The sequence below is a fragment of the Chionomys nivalis genome, chromosome 17 (genome assembly GCF_950005125.1).
Source record: "Chionomys nivalis chromosome 17, mChiNiv1.1, whole genome shotgun sequence".
Lineage (NCBI taxonomy): Eukaryota > Metazoa > Chordata > Mammalia > Rodentia > Cricetidae > Chionomys > Chionomys nivalis.
This window is the reverse complement of record NC_080102.1, coordinates 36,363,153-36,389,415: the sequence shown is the minus strand read 5'-3', so window position 1 is coordinate 36,389,415 and position 26,263 is coordinate 36,363,153. Positions and strand designations below refer to the sequence as shown.

The following is a 26,263-nucleotide window of genomic DNA, read 5'->3' as shown; positions in this document are numbered from 1 at the left end:
AGTGGCCAACTCTGGGCAGGGCAAGGCAGAGCCGGCTCTTGTCATCCATATAACTGCCCTGGGTGGTGCTGGGAGGAGAGAGTACTTCTCACTGCGTTCTGAGAGCTGACGCTGAAGACTCACGACAGGCAAATATGAGTGTTTTGCATTGTATTGAAATCAGACACCATGGGAATTTTGTGTGGAATATAGGTCAGTGGAGGGTGCCTGCCTGGCATATGGGAGGCCCTGGGTTCCATTCACAGCACCACAATAAATAAATAGACAGACAAATAGATAATTCAGCCAGACAGTGGTGGCACATGCACTTAATTCTAGCACTGGGGAGGCAGAGGCAGGCCCATTTTTGAGTTTGAGGCCAGTCTTATCTACAGAGAGAATTCCAGGACAGTCAGGGCTACACAGAGAAACCCTGTCTCGAAAAACAAAAAAACAAACAAAAATAGATAATCCAAGGGGTGTCAAGCTATAGGGGTGGTGTATTGTTTTTTAGGTCACAGTAAAATGCCTCATATCAAGTGTCACAAAGACTTGTGCTGCCCCTTCAAGAAGATCTGAGTTCAATTCCCTAGACCCACATCTGGCAGCTCATAACAGCCAGTAACTCCAGTTTCAGGCGGTGTGAAGCCCTCTTCTGGTCCTGAGGGCACTTGCATATACACACAGCATGCACACACACTCACACAGAAACATAAATAAAAGTAAATATTTGAAGAAAAAAGAAGCAGAATTGAAGAGAAGGCTTAAGAGTAAAGAGCATTTATTATTCCTGTGAAAGACTTGGGTTTGAAGCCGGGCGGTGGTGGCGCACGCCTTTAATCCCAGCACTCGGGAGGCAGAGGCAGGCGGATCTCTGTGAGTTCGAGGCCAGCCTGGTCTATAAAGGGAGTTCCAGGACAGGCTCCAAAGCTACAGAGAAACCCTGTCTCGAAAAAAAAAAAAAAAAAAAAAAAAGACTTGGGTTTGATTCCCAGCACCCACATGGCGGCTCACAACCATCCATAACTCCAGTTCCAGGGGACCCAATGCCCTTTTCTGACCTCTGAGAGGACTCCACCCCTAAAAGGAAACAACTTATCATAAGGTTGATACTTACAGGGAACTTAAGAAGGGGGAGTCATGGGTGGGCTTCCTTTTCAATGAAAATTACCATCTGGAAACAACCTTTTGATAATCTTCCAGTTTACACTGTGTGCCGCAATAATCTATTAAATAATCAGTTAAAGTCATCCAGAAATGAAGAGACACGGGACTGGGGATGTAACCCAGGGGGTAGAACATTTGTCTGTCTGCCATGTGGGAAGCTCTGAGTTAGCTCTCTAACGCCACAGAAAAACCACACATGGTGGCCAAACGTCTGTGAGCATAGTGAGGTGTAGGCCAGGGGAGCAGGAGCTCTTGTTCATTCTTGGGTATATACTGGAGGCCTCTTCTCAGAACACAAAACGGCAAAAGTCAAGGAACATTCGAAGGTAGCTCAGCTTGTGGGCACTTACCACGAAAACCTAACAACCTGAGTTTGATGCCCAGATCCCACTGTGGAAGGAAAGAACCAGCTCTCAAAAGGCGCCCTCTGACCTGGGCAGGCAAGGCATAAACATGGTCTCTTGAGCTAGTGCACACATACCAATGATAACAAAAGATTTTGTTTTGTTTTGTTTGTTTGTTTTTCAAGACTGGGTTTCTCTGTGTAACAGTTATGGCTGGAACTCACTTTTGTAGACCAGGCTGACCTCGAACTCACAGAGCTCTGTCTGCCTCTGCTATAACAAAAGATTTTAAAGACTGTTTTATCAGTAGGAAACAAAAAGGGTCCTCCTTCTTACCTGGAAATGAGTTCGCCCTACAAGCATGAATTTGTCTTGGGTTCTTTTTTTTTTGGTTTTTCGAGACAGGGTTTCTCTGTAGCTTTGGAGCCTATCCTGGAACTCCCTCTGTAGACCAGGCTGGCCTCGAACTCACAGAGATCCGCCTGCCTCTGCCTCTGCCTCCCGAGTGCTGGGATTAAAGGCGTGTGCCACCACCGCCTGGCCTGTCTTGGGTTCTTAAAACATAAAGTCACAGCTGGGCAGGGGTGGCGCACGCTTTTAATTCCAGCACTCTGGAGGCAGAGGCAGGCAGATCTCTATGAGTTCAAAGCCAGCCTGGTCTACAGAGTGAATTCCAGGACAGCCAGAGCTGCTACACAGAGAAACCCTGTCTTGAAAAACATTAACAACAACAAAAAATAGCTTTACATAATAATAATAAGAAGAAAATTGAGGGTGAAGACATGGCTTAGCAGTTAAGAGCACTTGCTGCTCTTGCAGAGGACCTACTGGGTTCAGTTCCAGCACCTGAATGACACTTATAGCCATGCCTAGCTTCAGTTCCAGGGGATTTTACACTCTCTTCTGAACTCCATGGGCACCAGCCATAGATGCAGACAAAACACACATATAAAATAAATATACCTTTTAAAAAGTTATGAGTAAGACAACTAATAATTAGGGGCTATCCTGAGATGACTCAGCAGTTAAGAGCGCCAGCTGCTCTTCCTGAAGACCTGGGTTTGATTCCCAGCACCCACATGGCAGCTCACAACCATCTGTAACGTGTTTGTTCTAAGGGATCTAGTGTGTACTACATGCAGATACTGCACATCCGAGCAAAACACCACACAGGACATAATTGTTAAAAAGACATTAAAAAAAAAAAAGAAAGGAAAGAAAGGACATAAATCACTTTGGTGGTGGCATGAGCCTGCAAAGTTAGCAGCTTGGGAGATGAGCCTGAAAAGTTAGCAACTTGGGAGACTGGGGCAGGATAATCATGTTAGAGACCAACTTTGGCCAGGCAGTGAGACCTGTCCAAATAAACTAAATGAGTAGTAAAAAGGCACATTGTTGCTCCAGACACTTGTAGAGCACAGAGTCTTGGGGAACACAGCTTGTCTTCAGAAGAAAGAACCTACCACAACAAGCCAGGTGTGGTGGCACATGCATTTTGTACCAGCACTTGGGTGGGCAGCAGAGGCAGGTGGATACCTGAGTTCGAGGCTAGCCTGATCTACAGAGAGTTCCAGGACAGTCAGGGCCACACAGAGAAACCCTGTCTTGAGAAACCTAAATAAGTAAATAGGTCATAGTCCAGCACAGGAGACAGGAATGCTAGAGGTTGCCAGTCGTGAGCATCCTGAGAAAGGGAGGGACGGAGAGTGGGGAAACCTCCAAGCCTGGGGGTGAACCTCAGATCCAGCACATTGCCATTACCTTCACCATGACCCTTTGAACCTCACCTGGAGAGGGTATCATGGGTGGTTTTGTGCATGCCGTTGATGAAGCAGGGACAGAAGGATGGAGGCCAGTGTACAGAGGCCAGAGCAAGACACAAACCAGCACGGACACTGCGGCGACCCTGTCTTGAACACTTCCTACCACCAGGCCTCTACATAGGGCCACAGCGGTATGTACACTTAGTCACAGTGGTCAGGACCATGTGTACACCACCACACAGGAGGCCTGTGCCCCCAGCCACAGTGTGTTCACTATCACACCACAACACGAATCTATCTACGCGTCCATGCGCACACAGGGGCCGACCTGCCACACGCTGCAGAACACAGACACACAGGTTCACGCACACGCAGAGACGGACACGGGCTCTAGCCAGCCCCACCTCACACCGCACACACACCCATCACAGGACGCCAGGGCCGTGGGCCGGCGCACGCACGGTCACAGGCAGGGCACGCGCACACTCGCGCATCCGATCGCTGCACACACGCGAGGCGCGGGGAGGCGGCGGGAGCCCGCGGTCCAGGCGCCCCCGGCCCCGAGCGCGCGGAGCCCAGCTGGAGGGGGAGGGGACGCGGCCGCGCGGGGGCGGGGCGGGGGCCGGCGGGAGCGGGCACCTCCAGCGCAGCGCTCGGCCTCGCCGCCGCGCCCCCGCCGCCGCCCCGGGGTGCAGTCAAGCGGCCTCGCGGGGCCCGCGGGACCGGGTGGAGGTGGGGTGGGGGGCGGGGATCGGGCCGGGCCGGAGCCGCGCTGCCTGCGATGCCGGGCGCCCGCCGCAGCCGCCGCCGCCGGAGCCCGGGATGGGGCGAGGAGAGGCTGCGGCGGACGCCAGCATCTCCCCGCCTGGGGCCCCGGGGGCCGCGGAGCCGCCGCCGCCGCTGCTGCTGCCGCCGCTGCTAAGACCCAGCGGGCGATGGGTGAGTTGACCCTGCAGCCAGGGACCCGCGTCGCAACCCTGCATCCCCCGCGCTCCAGGCCTCGCCTCCGGATCCCCACCACCGCCCCCCGCGAGCGTCCCGCAACCCCGGGGCGGGGGCCTGGAGCTGAGGAGGGGCGGGATGTGGAGGGGGGCTGCTTAGCCGGTGCCCCCTGCCCCCACCCGCCTGCTCTCCGCAGCTCTCCCTGGCCGCAGGGCAGAGCCTGGCGCGGCGACCCTCTCCCCTGACTGGACTGGGGGTGGGGTGGGGGCGTCCCAAGGCGCGGGGCTCCAGCCATGCTTTGTGCGCCGCGCTCTCCCTTCCACCTCCGGTGCGGCTTGGGGCTGGGGGCGCGAGGCCTCAGTTCTTCCCTTCCCCACCCCCGACCCTGGGTTGCTGCTGTGGCTGGCCGAGGCCCAGGCGCGGTCCGGAGTGCTGGGCGGGTGCGGGGGCTGTGACTACAGCTGCCTTAGTGGGGAGCAGGCAAAAGCGAACGGTGAGAGAACTCCCCCCCCCCGCGCGCCTTTTACTGGGGAGGGGGCTCCCTCCCTTTGCACTGCACTGCCCAGGGCGGAGGAGGGCTCCTGACTGGGGGAGGGCGCTATAAATATCTGCAAATAGTTCTGGAACCGGTGGTGGGGAGGGAAGCTTGCTTGGTTGTGCTTGTTGCGGGGGGGGGGGGGGGTTGCCTGAGCTGGGGCTCAGCAAGCAGAGGTGCTGTGCCCCAGTCCTCTCTGATGGCCTGAGATCTGATGATACTCCCTACCCTACAGAACAACCGAGAAGGGGGATGAAGGCAGGAGCATTTTACTCTTCTATGGTCCTCTATCATCCCTGGGACATGGGTCCAGATAGACCTTCATAGGGGATTGGCCTGTCACCTGGAGGGACACAGTTATTAAAGGTCCAGGCACTGAGCCAAGCACGAGGATGGCAGGGAGAGCAAGAAAAGGCTCCCTCCCTCCCTCCAGGAGCTGACAACTCCAGAGTTAGTGCTACCCAATGCTAAGGAGATAGGCAGGGGCCCTGAGAAAGTTGGAGAGAGGGACTCTCTGCCCTAGGGAGACAGCACCTATTGGAATAGAGGAGGGGAAGGTGGGAGAGTTCCCAGGACTGGAGAACTAGCAAGAGCAAGGGCCTAGAGGTGTGACTCCCCAGTGTAATGAGAGATGGGGTTCAGGATGGTGGGAACTGGACCACCATGAGAAATGAGCTAGCGAGTGGGAGGGACTGGAGAGGGAAGCCGAGGCTTCAGGACAGGAGGGCCAGATGGAGAAGAGGTGGGAGGTCACACCAGGAAGCTGGTACTGGCTCTCAAGGGCCGCAGGGAGCTGTCCTCGGCAGCAAAAGCCTCAGTTGCCTCCTTAGAGAATCTGTGTGTCCTGTGCTCGGCGATACTCACTGCCTATCAGCTAGCTGTAATAACAGTTCTGCTGAAATAGCTGCCTCACTTCAGGAAGTCCGAGTTCTGAGCCTCAGTTTCCACCTCTGTCGAATGGAGAGAATCCCCACCACCACCACCACCAGGATTTTGGAGAGGATTGAAAGTGACGTGGCATGTAGGATGCCTGGCACCTAAACTGTATTGGGAAATCGCTGGCTGCTGCATTGGTATTATTACCTGTAAAATGAGGCCATCTCATGCCAGCTGGCCGTGAGGCCAGTTTCATGGGGAGAGCAGGCTGTGCTGAGGATCATGGGAGGGCCGATGTGGAAGGAACGCCGAGGGCTCTCTTCTGGAATTCTGGGAGGCGGTGGGTGGTGAGGAATGACTGGCAGGCGGGGGTCTACAGATAGTCTTCTGGTCCCTCTGGGTACCCCCAGTGTGCATCTCTTCTCCCAACAAGAGACTTGAGGTATATCGGCCGCTCTGTTCCTTGCGTGCAAATGATCTTTGTTCCTCAAACTGTATGATCCTTTTCCTCTTCCTCAAGCCAGGTCTAACTTTCCACATGCAGACCCAGGCTTCCTTCTAGAAGTTTCTTCAGACATTCAAGCCAAGAAACATGTTCAGGTGGGGGGTAGGGATGAGAGATAGGACTTCTTAGATTAACATCTAACTGGGGGCATTAGGTCCCATTGGGCACCTTCCATCTGCCCAGTCCTGTGCTGGCTGGAACCCAGGCATAATCACCTAAAGCAGACTCTTGATCCAGCCAGGTTCAGATCCTGGCTCTGCCACTTCTTGATTTGTGACTGTATCTCTGACCTCAGCTTCCTTGTCTCTAAAATGGGACAATGCATATGTTATTATTTAAGCAGCTTAGTATGATTTCTGCTGGGCATTTATATCTTCCTAGAGTGAGCCTTGGAAGCTGTGCAGTCTGTTCCAGCACATTGGTTGTGCACGTTCCTGTGGTCAGGGGCCTGCCTTTCTGTCTCATCGCTCGGGCAGGGGAGATGGGTATGCTGACATCTGACTGTCTGGTAAATAAAACCCCTGGTGATGAGTGTTGGTGTAAACCTTCCCAGCCCTGGTTTACAGGAGCTCTGAATGGAGGCGGTACACAACCATCTTCAACACCCAGGCAGACATTCAGGAGGTGTCTAATAATGACGGTTGATGAAAGAGAAGAGGACCCAGGGGCTGTTGATGAGATGAACCTGATGAGCCACCCGGCAGTGCCGTAGGTGATAGCTTTATCAGAAGGCATTGGACAGGCCTCTGGGCTGGGGGCAGAAGTCCACCCTAAAGAGCCTGATCTGCTATGGAAAAGTAGATGCAGGGCAAAGAGACCACCCTCCCCTGCCAATCACTGAGCCTGCCTTTCTTCTGTTCTAACTTCACTCACTAACAAGGGTTCCCTTCAGTCTTGGCCTGGCCACACTCTTGTTTTGTTTCATTTTACAAATAGGTCCGTCTGAACCCCCACACTGTAGCCTACGAGCTTAGAGATGAGCTTCAAAGAGCCCAGCTTTCATCCCTTACCACCCCTTCCTGCCCATCAGCAGCTTCCACATGCATCTTCTTCACAATGCCAACTCTCAATCTCAGGTCAGGTTGGCCCCCTCCCCGCTGCTGATGCCAGTGTCCACAGGTGTGCACATCTTCCCATGGAAATTTGTATGAAGTACTCATGTTGGTGTGCATGTAAAGACTACAGGTTGACATTGTGTGTCTTCCCCAACACTCCCACTTGATTTCATTTTAATATTTATTGCTGGGAAGTAGTGGCGCACACCTTTAATCCCAGCACTCTGGAGGCAGAGGCAGGCGGATCTCTGTGAGTTCAAGGCCAGCCTGGTCTACAGAATAAGACCAGAGCAGTCAAGGCTACACAGACACAGAGAAACCCTTCTCGGAAAAACCAACAAATAATAAATAAATACAAATAAATAAAAGTTTTACTGTATGTGTAATGCTTACATGTATGTCTGTGCACCATATGTGTGCTTGTTGCTCCCAGAGGCCAGAAGAAAGCATTAGATCCCCAGGAACTGGAATTACAGATGTTTGGGAGCTGCCACGTGAGTGCTGGGAACCAAACAGCAGTCAGTGCTCTTAACTGCTGAACCCGTTACTCCAGCCCTAGCCAGCTTACCTTTTGAGATAGTTTCTCCTTGAATTTGGAGTTACTGACTTGCCGCAGGCATCCCTGCCTCCCCAGCGCTAGGATCACACTAGGATTACAGCAGTGTGTGTGCTCTGTGTGTTTCCGTTTTTTGTTTGTTTGTCTATTTTTTATGATGTGGGTACTAGGTATTGAACTGGTCCTCATACATGGCAATTACTTTACTAACGAAGCCACCTGGCCATGGAAATGTTAATAATGTATATAGTATATGTAGGTGTACGTAGCAACCCATTCCAGGAGTATCACAGAAGTCCCCTATGCAGAGGGGGACAGTGAGGTTCAACTTTTTGTTCCCATTGATTCGCCCTTGTTCTCATTGCTTGAGCCTCACAGTGTCAGGAAAACCCGTGTGAGTCCTAATTCTGCCGTCGATCTACAGAGCAGGTGCCTCTTGCCTTGACAGTTTGCGTGTGGATTCTTTTCAGTTCTACTTCTGTGTACATGTCTGTATTTCTGTAAATGTGTGTGCAGGTGTTCGAGGAGGTCAGCGGAAGGTGTCAGATTCCCTGAAGCTGGAGTAACAGGCATTTATGAGCTGCTTTGATGTGGCTGCTGGGAACTAAACTTGAGTCTCTAGAAGAGCAGCAAGTGTTCCTAACCACTGAGCCATCTCTCCAGTCTTGCTTTTTTGAGACGGGGCTTCTCTGTGTAGCTTTGGAGCTTGTCCTGGAACTCGTTCTGTAGCCCAGGCTGGCCTTGAACTCACAGAGACCCACCTGCCTCTGCGTCCCAAGTGCTGGAATTAAAGGCGAGTGCCCCCACTGCCTATCTTGTTGTGTGTTTCAGTAGTCAGTCAACAGTAGATATACCGAGGCGGCCTTTGGTAAATGTGGTATAAGTGAATGAACAAATGAATACATAAATGAACGGTTCTTGGCCCGGTCCTTAGTGTTCTGACCTTTTCTCTCCGTCTGCATCCCCGATGGAGACCCTCACCTCCTAGAGGGTCTGCATTCCTGATGGAGAAAACTGACCTCCCAGAGGGCAGCTTCACCGTATAGAGAAATGGTCACAGGGACCCTGTTATTGTCCCTATCTCTCAGAAGGAGACAAGGGTGGGGTTTGATTGTCCGTGACCTCTCCTGTGGTCTAGCGTGGCGCAGAAAAGGGGCCCCTCAGCCTTGTCCATATCTAGAAAGTTTACAGGATCCCAAAATACTCTTGCTTGTGCTGCCTTAAGTGGCAGTACCTCTGCCGGCTCACATGTTCCATCGGTTCTACAAACATAAAACTGAAGCCATCGAGACCTTTCACGTACCTACTCACTCACTTGTTTCATGAACTTAGAGGTTAAATGTCACCAAAGTTTGGCTCCCGCCAAAGTGGAATCCTCCGTGAGGAGGAAGAAGGCCTGGGCAGCCTGTGTAGCCTTCCCGCTGTCCTGTCTCTCCCAGCATAGAACTTTCCAAAGGCAGCTGCAGAACTGAGGGTTTTATTTTTTTTTATTATTTTTTTTAAAGATTTATTTATTTATTATGTATACAACATTCCTTCCATGTTTGCTTGCATGCCAGAAGAGAGCACCAGATCTCATTATAGATGGCTGTGAGCCACCATGTGGTTGCTGGGAATTGAACTCAGGACCTCTGGAAGAGCAGTCAGTGCTCTTAACCTCTGAGCCATCTCTCCAGCCCCAGAACTGAGGGGTTTAAGTGGGCATCGTGGACTCAGAGTTTCTGGCTGGCAGAGACCCCCAGATGAGTGGCCACCTAGCTGCCCTTCCAGCTGTACCTCCCAGTTAATGACTTGCTCCTGTTCATGGGATGCTTCCCCACTGCCTGAGAGCCAGGTGTTTCACGTGTGTTCAGTGTGACAGCGGTCATAATGCCTGGGCGTAGGCGTGAGTTTTATTCCCGTGGGGCAGTATGGGCTGCCTGGAATGGAGGCTCCCAGCCAGGAAGTGGTAGGATTTGGTTTGCATTCCATTTGTAGGGACTATTTGTCTAGTTCCCTGAGTCCTCTTGATCTTCTAGACCTGTCCCTTCTCTCCCTGTGGGTTCCCAAGGGCCTGCACGAACCTTCCCCCCGAAAAGGTGACCACAGAGCCTCCAGGCTACTCTCCCTCTGACGCTAGCGCTTGCTTTTCTCTGTGCTCCATATCTGTCTCTGGCTCCTCCTGCCAGTGTGGGGAACATACTTCCCAGGCCCTACCTGGCTGTTTATTAGGGCTCCTCTGTGGCAGAGCTGGGAACCCACAAAAGAATGTAGCGGTGGGACATGGTGGTGATGATGTTTAATCCCGGCACTCAGAAGGCAGAGGCAGGTGGATCTCAGTGAGCTCCAGGCTAGCCTGGTCTACACAGCAAGTTTCAGGCTAGCCAAGGTTGCATAATAAGACCCTCTCTCAAAAGCAACCAAAATAAAAGTTTGATTACACTCATGTGTGTGTGTGTGTGTGTGTGACAGAGGACATTTTGGGTCAGTTCTCTCCTGCTATGTGGGTTCTGGGGACTCAGGTCATCAGACTCAGTGATAGATGCCTTTATCTACTGAGCTGTCTTGCTGGCCCTATCTAAAACTTTTGTTTCTAGGGATAGAAATCAGGGCCCTGCATTTGCTAGCTAAGCACCCTACCATCAAGCTACCTTACTGGCCCACAGAGCTTTAAAAATGCTGTCCTGAAGATCGGAGGGCCCGACTCCCATGAAGTCCAGGTTGCCTCACGATGTCTCTGGCCCTCTTGCTTGCTCTTGGTCTCTGTTCCCCGTCACTTAGGCCTTCATTCACCATGCTATTCTTGGACCTTCTTGCCTCTGTGGAGGCTGATTCTGGCCTGGGCTGATCCCTGAGCCTGCCTATACTGCGGGCAGATCCCGGTGGTCAGAGCGTTGTGGCAGCTGAATGGGGATGGCCACACGAAAGGGCCACAAGGAGAACTGTAGAGGATGGGAGGGGCTGGCACTGGGCCTCGCAGTGGAAGGCATTCAATAAGTATTCTTTAAACATTTATTGAATGTGATTGCAAGGACAGCCAGTGAGGGCCATTTCCGGAAAGGATACAACATGACTGGCATGGGTAAAAGATTTAGAAGGTGTTCCTGACCGCAGCCCAGTGAGGAGGTTTGTAGAGTTGCCTCCTGTCTCCAGCTCGGACCTAGACCCCGCCCCCCAAAGAATACAGTGGGCAGATGATAATAAAACAACATGGGATTTAAATGAAACAGATTTAATTCCCAGTGGGATGCCAGCCAGGAGTGGATACAGCTCTGAGAATGTACAGCTCGAAGCTCTCAAAAGCCTCAGGCTGCCAACCAAGAGCAGCTTTGGAAGACTCCCAGAAGGGCAGGTCTTTGAGGTGATGGGTAGTCTCGACACCTGGAAGCTGGAAACTGCCTCTTGTTGGCAGCGGATAACTGGAGTCTCAGAGGTTGTGGTGGTTTGGATAAGAACGACTCCCGTAGGCTCATATATTTGAATGCTTAGTCATCAGGGAGTGGCCCTACTTGAGAAGGATTAGGAGGGGTGACCTTGTTGGAAGAAGTGTGTCCCTGAGGTGGTTGAGGTTTGAAATTTTGAAGTTTCAAAAGCCCAAGCCAGGCCCAATCGTATCTCTCTCTTCCTGCTGCGTGTGGACCAGGATGTAGAACTCTCGGCGACTTTTGGAGCACCGTGTCTGCCCGTGTGCCACCATTCTCCCCAGCATGTTGATAATGGACCAAATTACCCCTGATACTGTAAGCAAATCAATTAAATGCTTTTTTTGGGGGGAGGGGAGTTTGAGGCAGGATTTTCTTCTGTAGCCTGGCTATCCTGGAACTTGCTCTGCAGACCAGGCTGGCCTCAGACTCAGAGATCTGCTTGCCTCTTCTTCTCTAGAGCTGGGATTAAAGGCGTGCAGCAGCATCCCCAGCTTTAATGCTGGCTTTTATAACAGTTGCCTTGGTCATAGTGTCTCTTCACAGCGATAGGCAAGTAACAGAAGACCTTCAAGATAGTAGAGTCTGTTGGTCTTCAGTAGCCTCAGGTTGAATCTGGAGGCTGTCTGGAGCCTCCCTGCCTGAGGTTTAAAAACAATTTTCTCTTCCTCTGTGGAATGTTAATGTGTTCTTTAGGAAGCCCAAATTTACAGATCACTATCTGGGTTCCCTTGGTTTAATGTATGGTATGCAAATAGGTTGAAAATAGGATCAGGGCTGGAGAGGTGACTCAGGGGTTAAGAGCACTGGCTGCTCTTCCAAAGGTCCTGAGTTCAATTCCCAGCAACCACATGGTGGCTTACAGCCATCTGTAATGAGGTCTGGTGTCCTCTTCTGGCCTGCAGGCATACATGCAAGCAGAACACTGTATACATAATAAATAAATAGATAGATAGATAGATAAATAAAAATTTTTTAAAAAGAAAGAAAAATAGGATCAATCAGAGAGAAGCAATTAAGTTTGATGGTGGAGGAATATGAATTCGAGGCCAGTGTGGTCTACACAGCAAGCTCCAGGACAGCCAGGACTATTTAACAGTGAAACCCTGAATTGAAAAAGCGAAGGAAAAAAAAAAAAGTTTTCCGGGCTCAAGCCAGCCCGATCACTGACAGACTTGTCATAGACCTCCATATGGGCTAGGACCTACCACTAACACCAAGTATTGTGAACCTGAGTGGTTATAACTCATATCTGTAGTTCTAACAGGACCAAGATACTAGAGTTTTATTTTTTACTTACTGATTAATTTGTTTATACAGTCTTACACTGTAGCCAGGCTGGTCTGGGAATGACTATGTAGCTCAGGTTGGCTTCATACCAATCCCAATCTTCCTGCCTCAGCTTCCTTGTTCTGGAATTTACAGGTGTGGGCTAACATGCCCTCTTCTGGGCTCTCTTTTTCTTTTGTAGTGCTGGGTATGGAACTCGGGGCCTTGTTTGTGTGAGGCAAGTACTTTGGTATCAGCGCTGTATTTCTTTGTCTTTATTATTCATTTATTTTTTTTTTAGATTTTTTGAAAGTTTTTTTCTTTCTTAGATTTATTTATTTTATATGTGTGAGTGTTTTGTTTGCATGCATGTATGTGCATCATGTGTTTGCCTTGTGTCCATGGAGGTCAGATGCGCCGAACCCAGGTCTTCTGCAAGAACAAGTGCTCTTACCCATTGAACCATCTCTCCGGCCCCTATATTTTATATATACATATATTTGGATTTTCGAGACAGGATTTCTCTGTGTATCCCTGGCCATCCTAGAAGTCACTCGTAGGCCAGGCTGGCCTCAAACTGAGAGATCCACCTCCCTCTGTCTTCCAAGCCCTGGGCCTAAAGGATTAAAGGCATCCATCACAATGCCTGGCTTCTTTTTTTAATTATTTGTATACATGGGTTTTTGTAGACATGAGTGCAAGTGTCTGACGAGGTCAGAAAAGGGGGTTGGGTTCCTGGGAGCTGGGGTTTTAGGTGTTTATGGGCTGTTTGATGTGTGTGCTGGGAACAGCATGGGTTCCCAACTGCAGAGCTGTGTCTCGGGCCATCATTGAGTGTCTTTCTGAGCTGTGTCACTGTAGGACCTCTGGAGTCCCAGGCACTGGTGCCGGGATAGCTGTCATGTTGCTGCGTAGACCTTAGCCTCCAGCTAGAGCAGTCACACGAACAGGGAGAGGTTCTGCGGAAAGCCCGCAGAATGGGCTGTGAGCATGCTGTTCTTGCTGCTTCAAAGCATTCCACGGTGGGTAGGAAGGGACAGCTCCGCTTCCTGACTTACTTGTCACGGCTTGCATTCAGTCCCCCCCCATACTGCATGTTCCCAGAATGTGAGCTGGAATACGACTGGCATGGAAGAGGTCACGGGAGCTGAACAGGAGGTTACGGTTTTGTAGAATGACCAAAGGACTCTGTGATGGGGTGCAGCCGTGGGTGGAAAGTGCACTCCAGAGGTCACACCTCCATGCTAGGGACTCTAGAAAGCAGGCATCCAAGAGCTTAGTGACTTGTACCCACTGCTGGGGAGAAAGTGACAGAAACCGTGGTGCCCAGGCCCGTGCTTCAGAGACTAATGGTGTGCCTCGTGTTCTTGGGGTGAGCACACTCATCTCAGAAATTCAGGAGCTGAGCAGGGTAGTGGTGGCGTAGGTCTTTAGTCTCAGAATGCAGGAGGTAGAGGTGGTGGATTTTTTTAGTTCAAGGCTAGCCTGGTCTACCTAGAGCATTACAGGACAGCCAGGGCTGTTACACAGACAGAGAAACCCTGTCTCAAGAAAAAAAAAAAAAAAATCCCAGGAGCAGGTTTTCCCTGCTGGCTTTGTCCCTTTGTCCGTTCCACCTCTTTTCGATATTCTTTGTCCATTTGTCATTGAAGCTCCGACCGAATGCCGAGTCTGATCCCCAGGGGCAGCAAGGATGGGCCTCTATCGCCCAAGGCTTTGGTCTGTCTGGCCCGTGGGATAGGTAGGGCACACGCGCTAAGAGCATTGTGCAGTCAGGAGCCTGGTGGAAACACTGTTGGAGCAAATAAGAGGATTGGCCGGAACTGGAGATGGGAGGGCCAGCAACAAGGCTCGTCTTGGGTCCCATGTGTCCCTGTGGCAAAAGGAGAGAACAATGGGACAGACTTTCTGGCTGAGCTTCTGAAAGTATAGGAAACGTGAAGTGGAGTCCAGGCTGCCCTTGAACTTGCTATGTGACTTTGGACTCCTGATCCTCCTGCCTCCGCCTCTCAGTTACTGGATTATGTAAGCACTTGTATGCTGCCTTTTAGTACTCATGGAGTCTTCCAGGTGAGAAAGTTAAATATTGATGGGGCAAGAATTAGCTGGGTGGTGGCCCCTAAAGCCCTTGTGTGGTAGCCCTGAGTTTTGTAAAAATAAATAAATATTTAAAAAAAAATTTATCTGTCTGTCTGTCTATCTATCTATTTGGTTTTTTGAGACAGGGTTTCTCTGTGTAACAGTCCTGGCTGTCCTGGAACTTGCTTGGTAGACCAGGCTAGCCTCAGACTCACAGAGAGATACCTGTCTCTGCCTCCAAAGTGCTGAGATCAAAGGCATGTGCCACCACTACCCAGCAAGATTTACTTACTTTAAATTGTCTGCATGTAGGTGAGGCCAGAAGGGGGTGTCAGATCGCCCAGGAGAGGGAGTTACAGGCCATTGTGAGTTGCCCAGCATGGATTCTGAGAACTGAACTTGGCTCCTCTGCAAGATCAGTGTGTGCTCTCAACTGCTGAGCTATCTCTCCAGCTCCATCCATTCCCTTTGATGACGGATGGCCTCTTATGTCCCCAGAGGAGGCAGTTAGATCCTAACCCAAGGCTTCTATTGCCGAAGGGTCCAATCTGCCTCTGCTGTGGCGTGACTCCCCCTTAGTCCTTGCCGACACTCAGAAATACCCTCCCGTAATATTGAGTCACTCTAGCGTCCTGGGTCTGCCCTATCATCCTTAGAGGCTCTGACAGCTTGGGAAACTACTTAGCTATAGTTTTCCTTCATTGGACTAGAAAGTGTGTGTGGAATTGGCACCGTATCTGCAAGAACACCCCCTGTTAGATTCCACACAGCTGTCTACCAGACAGGCCTGTCTCTCAGGAGAGCCCCAGGCAGAGAGCAGAGCTGGGCTGAATGGCCTGGAGTATTTGGGAAGAAGGAAGAAGAGTGCCAGCAGGCTGCAGGAAGCTCAGAACATAGTGAGGCCCAGAGCCTGCAGCTAACACTTGCTCTGTAGGGACCGTGTTCCTTCTGATGCTCAGGTTCCTAGACACGGGAGCACTGCAGGCCTGTCACCAGCTCTGTCCTCCCAGTTTGAGACTATTCTTTCACACAATGGCAGCAGCGGTGTGGGCACAGTGAGGAGCACTCTAAGACTCCTAGCCATTCCTCCTGATTTTCCACATTCTTCATTGGCCAGCAGTAACGATCCACAAGAGGCAAGAAGGAAATTGAGTTCAACCTGAAGTAGTTATCTATCTGGGCTGGTTCAAACTTCTAGACTTTGACACTGGGCAGTTTATTATAGTCATATTTAAGTATAGAACAAGTTGGAACAAAGTTTCCTGGTTAATGGTTTCCTTGCACTCAAGGAGGCACAATTACATTGAAACTTAAAGTACATGTCACTTCTTCTAAGATGGGTTCTAGGCCTCGAGAGGGATGTGCTGTGGTCTTGGTCATGCAGATAGTGTAGAGGTCTTTTGGGCCACCTCCAGTCCTGCTTGTGGCCTGGCCATAAAGATGCTGTAACTCCCCAGGTTATTAGTCACCTGTGTGCCCAGCCTTCCAGGTGAAGGTAGATTATATATCTTGCCCATTAAAGCTTCCTGTTTTCTTTAGTGCTTATCTGAAGGCAAAGACTTTTATGTTTCCCACACCCAATGGCACCTCCCAGTCCCGTGTGGCTCCTCTGTACCCTGAAGGCTGAAGTCTTTCCTTTTGTCTCCCTTCTACCCCACTGTCCCTCATTCTGGAAGAGAACCATAGGGAAGCCACTTCTCCAGGGGCTCGGGAGCCTGAGGTGGCATAGCAGGCAATTCTAGGACCTTGATTGTTTTTCTGAGCTGCAAACCAGACCTGAGAGCCCAACGATACTGCCAGAAACTTCAGGAGTGTGGCTTTGAAGAGGGCCATTTATTCACACAACTGACTGTGGTTCGTTACTTCTCCTCTGTGTCTGCTTGTGCTTGGGGCTAGGGCCACAGGTCATGGGACAGCACAGCAGGCTAGATGCCCCAGCTCTAGCAGGCAGGCCACACTATGGGACAGGTGTGAGGAGGGAGATTACCTGGGAATCTACAGCCTCCCACCATGTTTGTACTTTGTCCAAAGGACACTGGGTCCAAGAAAGATAAGAGCGGACTTCCTATAGTCCTGACCCCCTCAGAGAAGCTGTCCCTCAGACAGCTGTCGTTGTCATGGTGTCTGCTGATTGCCGATCAAGGGTCAAAGATTAGTGTCGGCCTGACTGGTTCCTGGAGACCTGGTTAGCAGTCCCTCAGAGAGTCCTGGGTGAGTGCTTGAATAAGAAAAAGAAAAGGAAGACATGGCTGTTCCTTGGTGTGGTGGAGGAGGTTTGTTGTAGATATGAGGAAGACCCTGGCCAGAGGCATCTGGGAGAGCGCAGACTGGACACGACCAGCAAGACTGAGCCGGGTATGTGAGGAGAAGCAGGGATGGGGAGAGGAAGAGAGAAGAAGCTGGAACCTTGGCCAAATGGGCCAAAAAAAGGCTTGTAACCAAAATGGCTGGGTTAATAGGGAAGAGCCTCTGGGGAAGGGCAGGTGAGCCCCTGGGCTGGAGAAGTTTAAGGTAGGGGATGGGGTCTACCAGCCAGGGGGACCCTGTAACAGGTAGAGATTGAGAGATGCTGGGGAAAATTAGCAGCCAGTGTTAGGTGGAAGGTTTTTGTGTGGGTTTGTTTTGTTTTGTTTTGGAATTCCCTGCAGGCCATGGGACAGAGGAGGGGAGATAGATAGTCAAGGAGGTTGGTTGTTGAATGGAAGGGACTGCGGACCTGGTGTGTGTGTGGCGGTCATCTCACTGAGTGGTCCTGGAAGAAAAGATAGCAGGGCATAAAGAAGTTGCCCAAGCCTCCTTTGGTGCCAGGCATGGGTCATAGGTTATCGGCTTCTTTGTTAGAATAACCCTTCCAAAGCGCTTTGCAGCTTGCTCGCAGAGGTTAAGTGACCCACAGCCATGCTCACTTCCTTTTTACTGCTGGGCCCAGGTCACTCTGTCAGCTCTGCAGCTTGCTCCCCCATAGCCCAGCTGGCAGTCAGGCTCCTACCGCTTGCCTGCCGTACAGATGGGCCTGTGCCCATGGGAACGTCTACTCTGACACCTGTCCCTCGGCCTGTGCATTGCCCCACCTCTATCTACATCACAAGGACAATGCTGGGAACAAAGCTGCCTTGCAAGGGGCTTGACTCCATTAGCAGAGAGGTCCTGAGAGGACAGCGGAGGGGTACGGCGTGCCCCCTCCCTCCTCCAACCCTCTGGGCTGGAGATGAAGCTAAAGTGGCCCCTTTGTACATTGTTCTTGAAGGTCTGGAGCATGGTGGGAGGGGCTGGCAGTGCTGGGACAAGACTGCTTATCTCAGCATGGGGGTTGAGGGGATTTTCTAGGGAGGGGGAAGGTGATGGAATTTTCTCAACGCTGAAGTCAGGGAGGGTGTTCCATCAGGTTTGAGCACTTAGTGTCTCTGGGCCTGTCCCCTGAGCACTTATCACTGTGGATGTGAGCCCGTTCCCCAGGGTTCCTTGGGTCTTTGGACTGCTCAGTTCCAGGCCCGAGCAGCTGTTTTACTGCTCAGCCAAGCTGTGTGACGGGGGTGGGGAGCAGAAGTTACCCTTCTCTCCTGTGGTTGACATTCCTGAAGGCAGGGAGACATAAACAAGGGCTAGCACCTCCCTCAAGGATGAACTGTAGGGTTGAGGACTGGAGGGAGAGAGGGGAGAGATAGAGAGTTGTTGGGGTCAGGGCTCAGGAAGCCCTGGGCCAGTTAACAACAGAAAGAGAGGCGGCCAGTGCTCAGAGATCTGAGGGCAGGGTGCTCCAGGTGGCAGCCACAGCCTCCAGGCTGGAGTTTATACTGGGGACGCAGGGTAGGGAAGAGGAAGGCGAACTTGATGAATTCATGGGAGCGATCTTGGCAGCATCTGCAGAATAGGTTTCATTCTGGGTGTGATGTGCTATGAGCAATGGGGACAGAGATGGATATTGCAAGTGACTCTTGGTTGCTAGAAAGGCAGAGGGAAGCCAGTGAGTAGAGCTTTGGGGTTGTAGAAGAGGGATCAAGTATCCTAGAAGGCACAGATGGGGGAGGCTACTTGTAGAGGGAGCACTGAGCCCATCCCAGGAACTAGTAAGGCAGGTCTTTGTCATGGCTCCCTGGGTGTCATCCCATTTAGTCCCCATGAAGTGAGAGGGTGGCTGGTTTTCCTGTGCAGATAGGAACTCTAAGGCTCAATTGTCTAGGATCCCTTGGTGGTGGGGGTGGAGAAGGGCCAGACTTTGACTCCAGACTTTTTCAGTTCAGGCTGCAGGATGCCTCAGAGAGCTGAGCTTTCCCCTCAACACCATTGCAGGGTCCAGAAGGTTTATTTTGCCTTTTTTCAACTCTATCCCCTCTGGCCTTGGCCTCTGTAAACTGAGAAGTGCCCACTCTATTTTTTTCTTTTTTCGAGACAGGATTTCTCTGTGAAGCAGTCCTTACTGTCCTAGAACTCACTTTGTAGACCAGGCTGGCCTTGAACTCACAGAGATGTGCCTGCCTCTGCCTCCCAAGTGCTAGGATTAAAGGCGTGTGCCACCACCACCCAGCCTGAAGCACCCATTCTTATACCACTACCCAATTTCAACCTAAAGATGCCCCCCCCGCCCCCCCCCCCCGCTGTGCCGGGCCATTACTAAGGCAGTGAGCACCCTGCTGTTCATTCCACAGCTGTGGAAAACGGTTCCTGGCAGAGCTGGCCTTGGCGTGACTCTTAAATTAGCCTGTTCTCTCTCATTTCCTACTGCTGATGAGACAGACCACCTTTCTGGGTGTGTAGCTGGTGGGTGGCAGGGAGTTGAGGGGCAGGAGCCCAGCCCCTGTCAGATTCATCCCCCACTGGCCCCTGGGTTCCTGAAGATGTCCCGGAGTAGGTGGAGTGGGATGTGGCTCAGTGCATGTTGAGGTTACGAGCTTCCCCAGGATCTCAGAGGAGCCAGGTTCACTTTCCCCTGATTGAAGCTCTTTGTCAGTAATTGCTTGTTCTCACCAATGCCCAGTCCCTCTGTGGCCTCTTCTGTTTTGAATGCCCGGCACTGCCCCTCTCCTCAGCTCCTTTCAGCCTCTCATCCACAGGGACTTCTTGGCTCCACGTCGCCTTCCCGCTGAGGGGCCATGGGCAGCTGGACCATTTCATGCCAAGTCATCTGGTGGATGGAGATGCTGACATACAGCGGCCAGGGCAGCCTGCCTGTGGGCGTCCTGTTTGTTCATTGGTCTGCAGGATGTTTATTGCACTTGCGATCACCATGCGTCAGCTGTTGTTTTTTTTGGGGGTGGGGGACAGGACTTGGTGGTTACAGTCTGCTGGGAGGGTCAAGGGTGAGGCTACCAAGCCATCTAACTGGAAGTCTGGGGCCTTTGAGTGGGCTGGACTTGGGGACTGCCTCAGAGAGGCAGAGGCTATACCGAAGTGTAGAAGTGAGGAAAGAATCCTCCACGAGTAGAGAGTTGTTTGCAGTGTCCGGCTAAGGAGTGGTGGTCCCTTTTCCTGCAGCGTGAGTGCTCACGGCCCTGCCCAGCTGCCTTCTAAGCCAGGCCTGACTTGTGTCCACCGCAGAGGATGAGGGATGAGTACTGGGCCAAAGTGGGACTCTAGGGTATGTAGTGGCTTCTTGGGGAGCTCCTCTAGGCTTCTAAAGTCTCATCTATGGCCAACTACAGCTCTCGGTTCTTCCGTAGAAGGGGAGACTCTGTTCCATTCTCCACCCAGGGGCTGTGGTCACAGGGCTGCTTTAAAGTTGGCAGAATGGCTTCCTGTCCTGGGTTTGTCGTCCTGGTTCCCTCTGCACAGAGACTTTGATCCAAACTAGCACTTGCAGGTTAAAGGCTGGAGGATAGAAGAGACCAGCCAGGGCCAAATGAGACCATGTCTCAATATGCGTGCTGACAATGAGACAGAAAAACAGAGAGCTTGCTTGCATGCTATACACATCCGCCCATTTTTATCTTCGGGTCTGAGAATACCCCCTGGGGATAGGAATAGTCTTCTGGGTGCTCTGCTCCGAGAATAGAATGAGGTAGGTCTGTGGTTGGTCACCTGGACTTGGTCCTGACAGCTCCAGTTTGCAGATTCTCCCTGCCCTGCCCAGCACCTGGCTTCTCTGGAAGAGTAGGGCTGCTCCTCCAGCTACCTGGTTACCTATTTTACAGATGAGGAGACCTGAGGCCTGGGAAGTGAGGTGCTCATCTGGGATGAGCTGGGATTAGGAAGCCAGTCCAGGTAACCAGCTGTGCTGACATTGGGCCTGGCTGAGATCAGCTTGTAGTCACGGAATTGACGTCTGGTTTGGCCTGGGGTGCCAAGGAAGGAGTCAACTGCTATAAAAGCCAGAAGCTAGGACTGGCCTGGGGGCTTCTAGACAGGACCTTGTGGTGGAAGGGTGGGCAGTGATGGCCTGTAGGAACCCAGGGGGAGGTAGGGGGAGCACATAGGCCTCCTTAGGGTAGGGTCAGATAGCCACGAGGAGGGCCAGGGCTTGTCCTTTGAGTCTGCTTCAGCCTCTCACCTGAAGTGGTAGTGCGTGGCTGGAGTCAGGGTGTAGGAGAGAGCGACATGAGCTTCTCTGAGCAGACCTGGGGGCGGTGTGCCTCCAGGGGTATCTCTGGGTGGTCTCAGGAAAGGCCCGCATATTCCCCACAATTGCAGGTCACTGGAGAGCTGTGGGCATAGGTTTGGGTCAGGCAAGCAAACATTAACCCCTGAGTAGCCAGTTCACTAGCCTCAGAGCCCTCCCTTACTGGCTTGAGTTCCCAGTCATCAGGGCTGGGGTGAAATCCAGCGGGAGGCTGTGGATGTAAGCAAGGAGGTTCCCACAGAGGGGCATGGACAGTCAGGGTAGGAGTCTGCACTGTGTGGCAGGGTCCTATCAGTCTCCGGAAGCCAGGTCTCCCCTTAGACTTTTCCCTAACTTCTTCAAGTATCAGTGACTCCCCTTACTCCATATCAAACTGCGGGCAACTTGACATGCGGTACAGTCCAGGATGACAAGTTCCTGTGGATGCTGGGTAGAGGCGAGGAGTTGCTGACTGTCCCTTCAGACCTCCAGAGAACTTAGGACTCTGTGAACTGTGGTTTTAAAGTCCTTGCAACCAAGCCTAGTAGATGTACCATAGGAGCTCACACCGGTTTAAGCTGTTGAGGCAGCCGCAGGCAGAAGTGCTGTTTGGTAGAGCAGACTGATTCAGGGGGACCTACGTCTCTGGACACCTCAAGATCCATGACTTTGGAACTGCAGTCAGATGCTGGGCTGCCCCCAGCCAGCTGTGTGTCAGATCTTCTGTCCCACAGAGGGAAGGAAGGGGGATGGCACATGATGTCTGACAGGAGACTGTCTACTAGGAGTCAGCTGTCAGAAACAGGAGGGTGATGAAGGTGCTGTTTCCTGATTTCACACTCTCTCTGTCTGTCCACCCTTCCTGGCTAACTGCATGGATCCTCCTCAGGAGATGCTCCTTAACCCTGAAGCTTCTGTTAACTTCTCAGCTATACTCCGTCCTTCTGTGCCGAGCTCTGGAAGGGCTTTGTCCTTCTGTCTGACCCCTGCTGCAGCTGCCCCCTAGCTCAGTAACCATTCTACCCTGTTCATCCATCCCAAGCCAAGCAGAGTACCAGTGTCCTAGACTGCAGTCCCCAAGTCCCCCCTGACCCTCTTGCTGCCTCAGATTGCCTTCCCTGTACCTCAGACAGGCCCAGTGATCTCTTTGCTCTGCATTGGGCAACTCCATAGTACATGTGGCTTCCGGGACTGTCTTCATGAAGGAAGGCCATATTTCTGAGAGATCTAAGTCCGGAGCCTAAATTAACACATGACTTGTTCTTCTGGTTTATCCATATCTGCTCTGGTCTAGGTCACCTCCTGGCTACCTTTGGCCTGCAAAAGGGTTTGGACAGGGCCCCTTCCCCATTCCTGTTTTTTGTTTTTTTGTTTTTTTGTTTTTCTGGAATGTTGTTCTTTCTGGCCATCTGTGTATTCAACCAGGGCTATGTGTGTGTAGAGTGGCAAGGACCCATTCATTACTGACCCATATGGGGCATCCATCTGTCCATCATTTGCCCTCAGATGTTCCTCAGACAGCTGGAGGCTGAAGATCCATCCCCTCACCCTTCTATGAGCATGATTAAAAATCTGGGTTTTACCTCCTGTATGGCTTTGGCCAGTTCACTGCCCTTCTCTGGGCTTCATCCTTTTGTTGATAGAACACAATAAGGCTAGCCAGACCTTTTTTTTTTTCTTCTTAAGATTTTTTAGGTGTGTGTGCCTGTTTTATCGCATGCATGTGTAACATATGAATGCCTGGTGCCCGAGAAGGTTAGAAAAGGGCATAGGGTCCTCTGGAACTACAGTTAGTTGTGAGCCACCATGTGGGTTCTGGGAGTCAAGCCCAGTTCCTTTGCAAGCCTCAAGTGTTTTTATTTATTTAATTTTGGTTTTTAAGACAAGGTTGCTCTGTGTAGCCCTGGCTGTCCTGGAACTCACTCCGTAGACCAAGTTGGCCTCGAACTCAGAGATCTACCTGCTTCCACCTCCCAAGTGTTGGGATTAAAGGCGCGTGCCACCACTGCTGGGTGCATTGAGTGTTCTTAAACACTGAGCCATCTCCCCAGTCAGAGTTTTCTTTTCTTTTTTTTTTTTTTAAATATTTATTTATTTATTATGTGTACAGCATTCCTTCCATGTGTGCCTGCAAGCCAGAAGGGGCGCCAGGTCTCATTATAGGTGAGTGTGAGCCACCATGTGGTTGCTGGGAATTGAACTCAGGACCTCTGGAAGAGCAGTTAGTGCTCTTAACCACTGAGCCATCTCTCCAGCCCCCCAGTCAGAGTTTTCTGTCCTGTGTCGCTTCTCTGCCTCTGAAGTGTTGGTTTCTCTCTTGTACCGAACATTCAGGCTCAGTTAGCCATGTCAGGCTTCACACGCTCAGCTGGCGCTGGATCTGCTGGGCAATTCCAGGCACTTTGATAAATCTTTGGGGCTGACATAATGGCTCAGTGGTAGAGCACTTGGCTAGCGTGCTTGTGTTAGGTTCAATTTCCAGTGCTGTGGAAAAAAAAAATGGAAAAACTCCTGAAGTTTCTCCCATGACACGGACCTTGTTATGTCCGTTTGATGGCCGAGGAACGGTCAAGGCCCTGGAGTATGGAGAACCCTGGCAATCTGGCTACAGGTTCTGAGTGTAGCCTCTGGCCGCCTCTGTGTAGAGAAAGGAACCAGGGCCATTTCCCTTCCCACATCTGCCCTCTTCTGATCCTGTGCCCAGAATCTCACCCTAGTCCCAGGTCACTCGCTGTTCTCCCAACCTGTATATTGGGTACTGCTTAACACCCCACAACCACTTCCCCATGACTCTGCTTCCCTCCTTTGCCCTCCCAGACATTCCTCAGCTCCTGTCTGCAGCTATGCAATCCTCCCAGGGTGGGGAGCATCACCTCCAGACTCTTGCCTGCTCTCCAGTGTGCCAAGCTGTGTCCTTGCCTTCTACAGTTACCTAAAATGTATAGGACAGCACTCTGCTAGGACCTTATTAGCCCACAACCATCCCACACTCAGGTCTTGCTCTTTATCCTGGCTGGCTGTCCCCTCGTCTGCTCCCATTGCTCCAGCTGGTGCAGTTGGCCTCCCTGCCTCCGTTCTCCCTGGACCAGTCTATGGAGAGCTTCAGTGCAGTAGCCCCTAGTGTGTGTAGCCACAAGAAACAGTTTGTTCCTCATTTGCCACAGTCGGGTTCAAGTACTCAGCAGCCACGTGTGGTGGGTAGATATTGTCTTGGACAGTGTAGGCCAGGCACATTGCCGTTGTCACCGGGTGTGCTATTGAACCATGTGGGCCATTCTCAGGAACAGGCTGAGTAGGTTCATCCTGCTCACAGCCTCCTGGAGCCTGTGACCAAGGCCTGCCACTTTCCCCACCACTTAGGAGGGAGCTGTGTGGGTCACAAGCCCAGGAGGACAGTGGATCTGCACAGGTGAATGTAACTGCCTTACCCCTCTGAGCCTCAGTGTCCTCAGGTGTAAGATGGGAGGGCAGCTCTATCTCTAATGATAACTGTGGGGCGCGGGGAATCAGGTAGAAAAGTCTGTAGCTGATGCCTGGCATACCTTTAAGGCTGCAGTGAATGGTAACTGTTACTTTTAGCATGGGTGGGTCATGGAAGTCCCTCGACAGTCGCTGCTTCATTGCTCGCAGTGAAAGCCACGAAAGCCGCTGAGCAGCCACCAGCCTATGACTATGACTAATCTGTGTGACCTCCAGCTCTGGGAGGATTGTCCTATGTTGCCACTGCCCTTGGGTTTCTGCAGGACAGAAGCTGATGTGCTAGATAGGATTTGGGAAAGGGCAGAATCCTGGTAGGGCAGCTCTCCCAAGTACTTGTCAGTCTCTCTGTGAGAGAATTCTGAGGCATCCCGCAGGATGCTGAGCTCAGGCTGAGTGAGGAGGATTTGGAGGACAGAGACAGTCAGGGTACAGATGGTTTGGGGGTAGCAAGCAGGGACGGGGCTTATCTGAGGGTAGGTATGGATTGAGAGTTGTCAGTGAGACTTTAACTCTGGAACTGAGGCAGTGAAGGGAGCTGGGTGGCCTGGGCACCATCGCTCCAGAGCACTGGTTGGAGCAAAAACTGCCCACCCTCCCTGGATTTGATGTCTTTACCCACATTGGAGCACAGTGATAGCTGTCCATGGGGAACAGGATTTGCAAAGATCATCCGAGGGGGCTGGTGTCCTTGATGCCCTTGGCTACATACACCTTTTCCCTTGGAGCAGACCCTCCCTCTGGGTAAGTCAGGGAATCATTTCTGGAAGTTAGACTTGATAGCCATGGCTTTCCTCAGCCAGGATATTTGTGTTTATCCTGGGGCAGGACCCCAGCCCACAGCCCCTCAAATGAGTGATCAGATTTGCCTATTAGCTATTGAAGGATGCCTGGCTACTCTGGGCTTTCATTAGATTCATTTTCTTGCATAACATGTGGCTTGGCCCTGGAGCCAGTCCCTACTTTGTCTCTGGTGTTTGAAGCATCAGAGCTTGGCCTTACAAAGGCTTAGGAACCTGGATGATAAATGGGCCATGGAGTGAAACCGTATTGTTTAAACTTGGGCACGGTGGCTGCTCCACCCCAAACCCCACCCTACTACTTCTTGTGTTTCTCTACCTCTCCTCTGATGCTCTATGATTCCTTTCTGTCAAATAGTTGCTATGCAACTTCCTGATCCAAGGTTAATCAATGCAAATGCAAACTCAGGGTTCACAGTGTGGTTGAATATCCCTCAACATTTCCCTGTTTTTGTCTAAATAAAAAGGAAAGGTTTTAACTTTAACACAGTAAAACTATATGCAAGAGGAACAATGATCAGGTATTGCCTAAATAAAAATGAAAGGTTTTAGCTTTAATACAATAAAACTATATACAATAAAAACAATTTTTAAGTAAGGATTGCATTCACAGTGTCCAGTCCACTTGTATTTGGCAAATTTAGAGGAACTACTCAGTTATCTTTATTGTAACTGAGGATCAGCTTCCAGTACTGCTGCAACTATATCTTTCCAGCCTTGTGGGATAATTCTGTTCCTAGTGGCCCATGAGTTTAACATCTGTTTCACAAAGGGTGAATGAACACCATATGAAACACCTGCTTCCTATCTCTTCCAATCTAACGTCTCTACAGGATTCCAATTAACTTCTGCGTAGCCTTGGGGGTGCCTATCATCTGGTGATTGTTCTTGTATGGTAATGGGATAAATTAAGGCTGGTGTTCTAATAACTGTAGGCCACTCCTCTTTTGTTTCATAATGCAATGGTGCAGTAGATTCTGCTC

At 51.3% G+C, this 26,263-nt stretch overlaps 1 protein-coding gene across 2 annotated transcripts in view; it reads left to right on the top strand.

The window, feature by feature from the left end:
* The first annotated feature begins 3,666 nt into the window (after window positions 1-3,666).
* Mgat3 (beta-1,4-mannosyl-glycoprotein 4-beta-N-acetylglucosaminyltransferase) overlaps window positions 3,667-26,263 on the top strand; it is a 44,055-nt gene continuing 21,458 nt past the window's right edge. Inside the window, exons 1-2 of one of the 2 annotated variants that reach the window (XM_057792478.1) lie at window positions 3,667-4,192; window positions 11,345-11,441. The gene's annotated coding sequence lies outside the window, so the exon portion shown is untranslated. The remainder of the gene's footprint in view (window positions 4,193-11,344; window positions 11,442-26,263) is intronic. The other variant, XM_057792477.1, reaches the window with a different exon arrangement.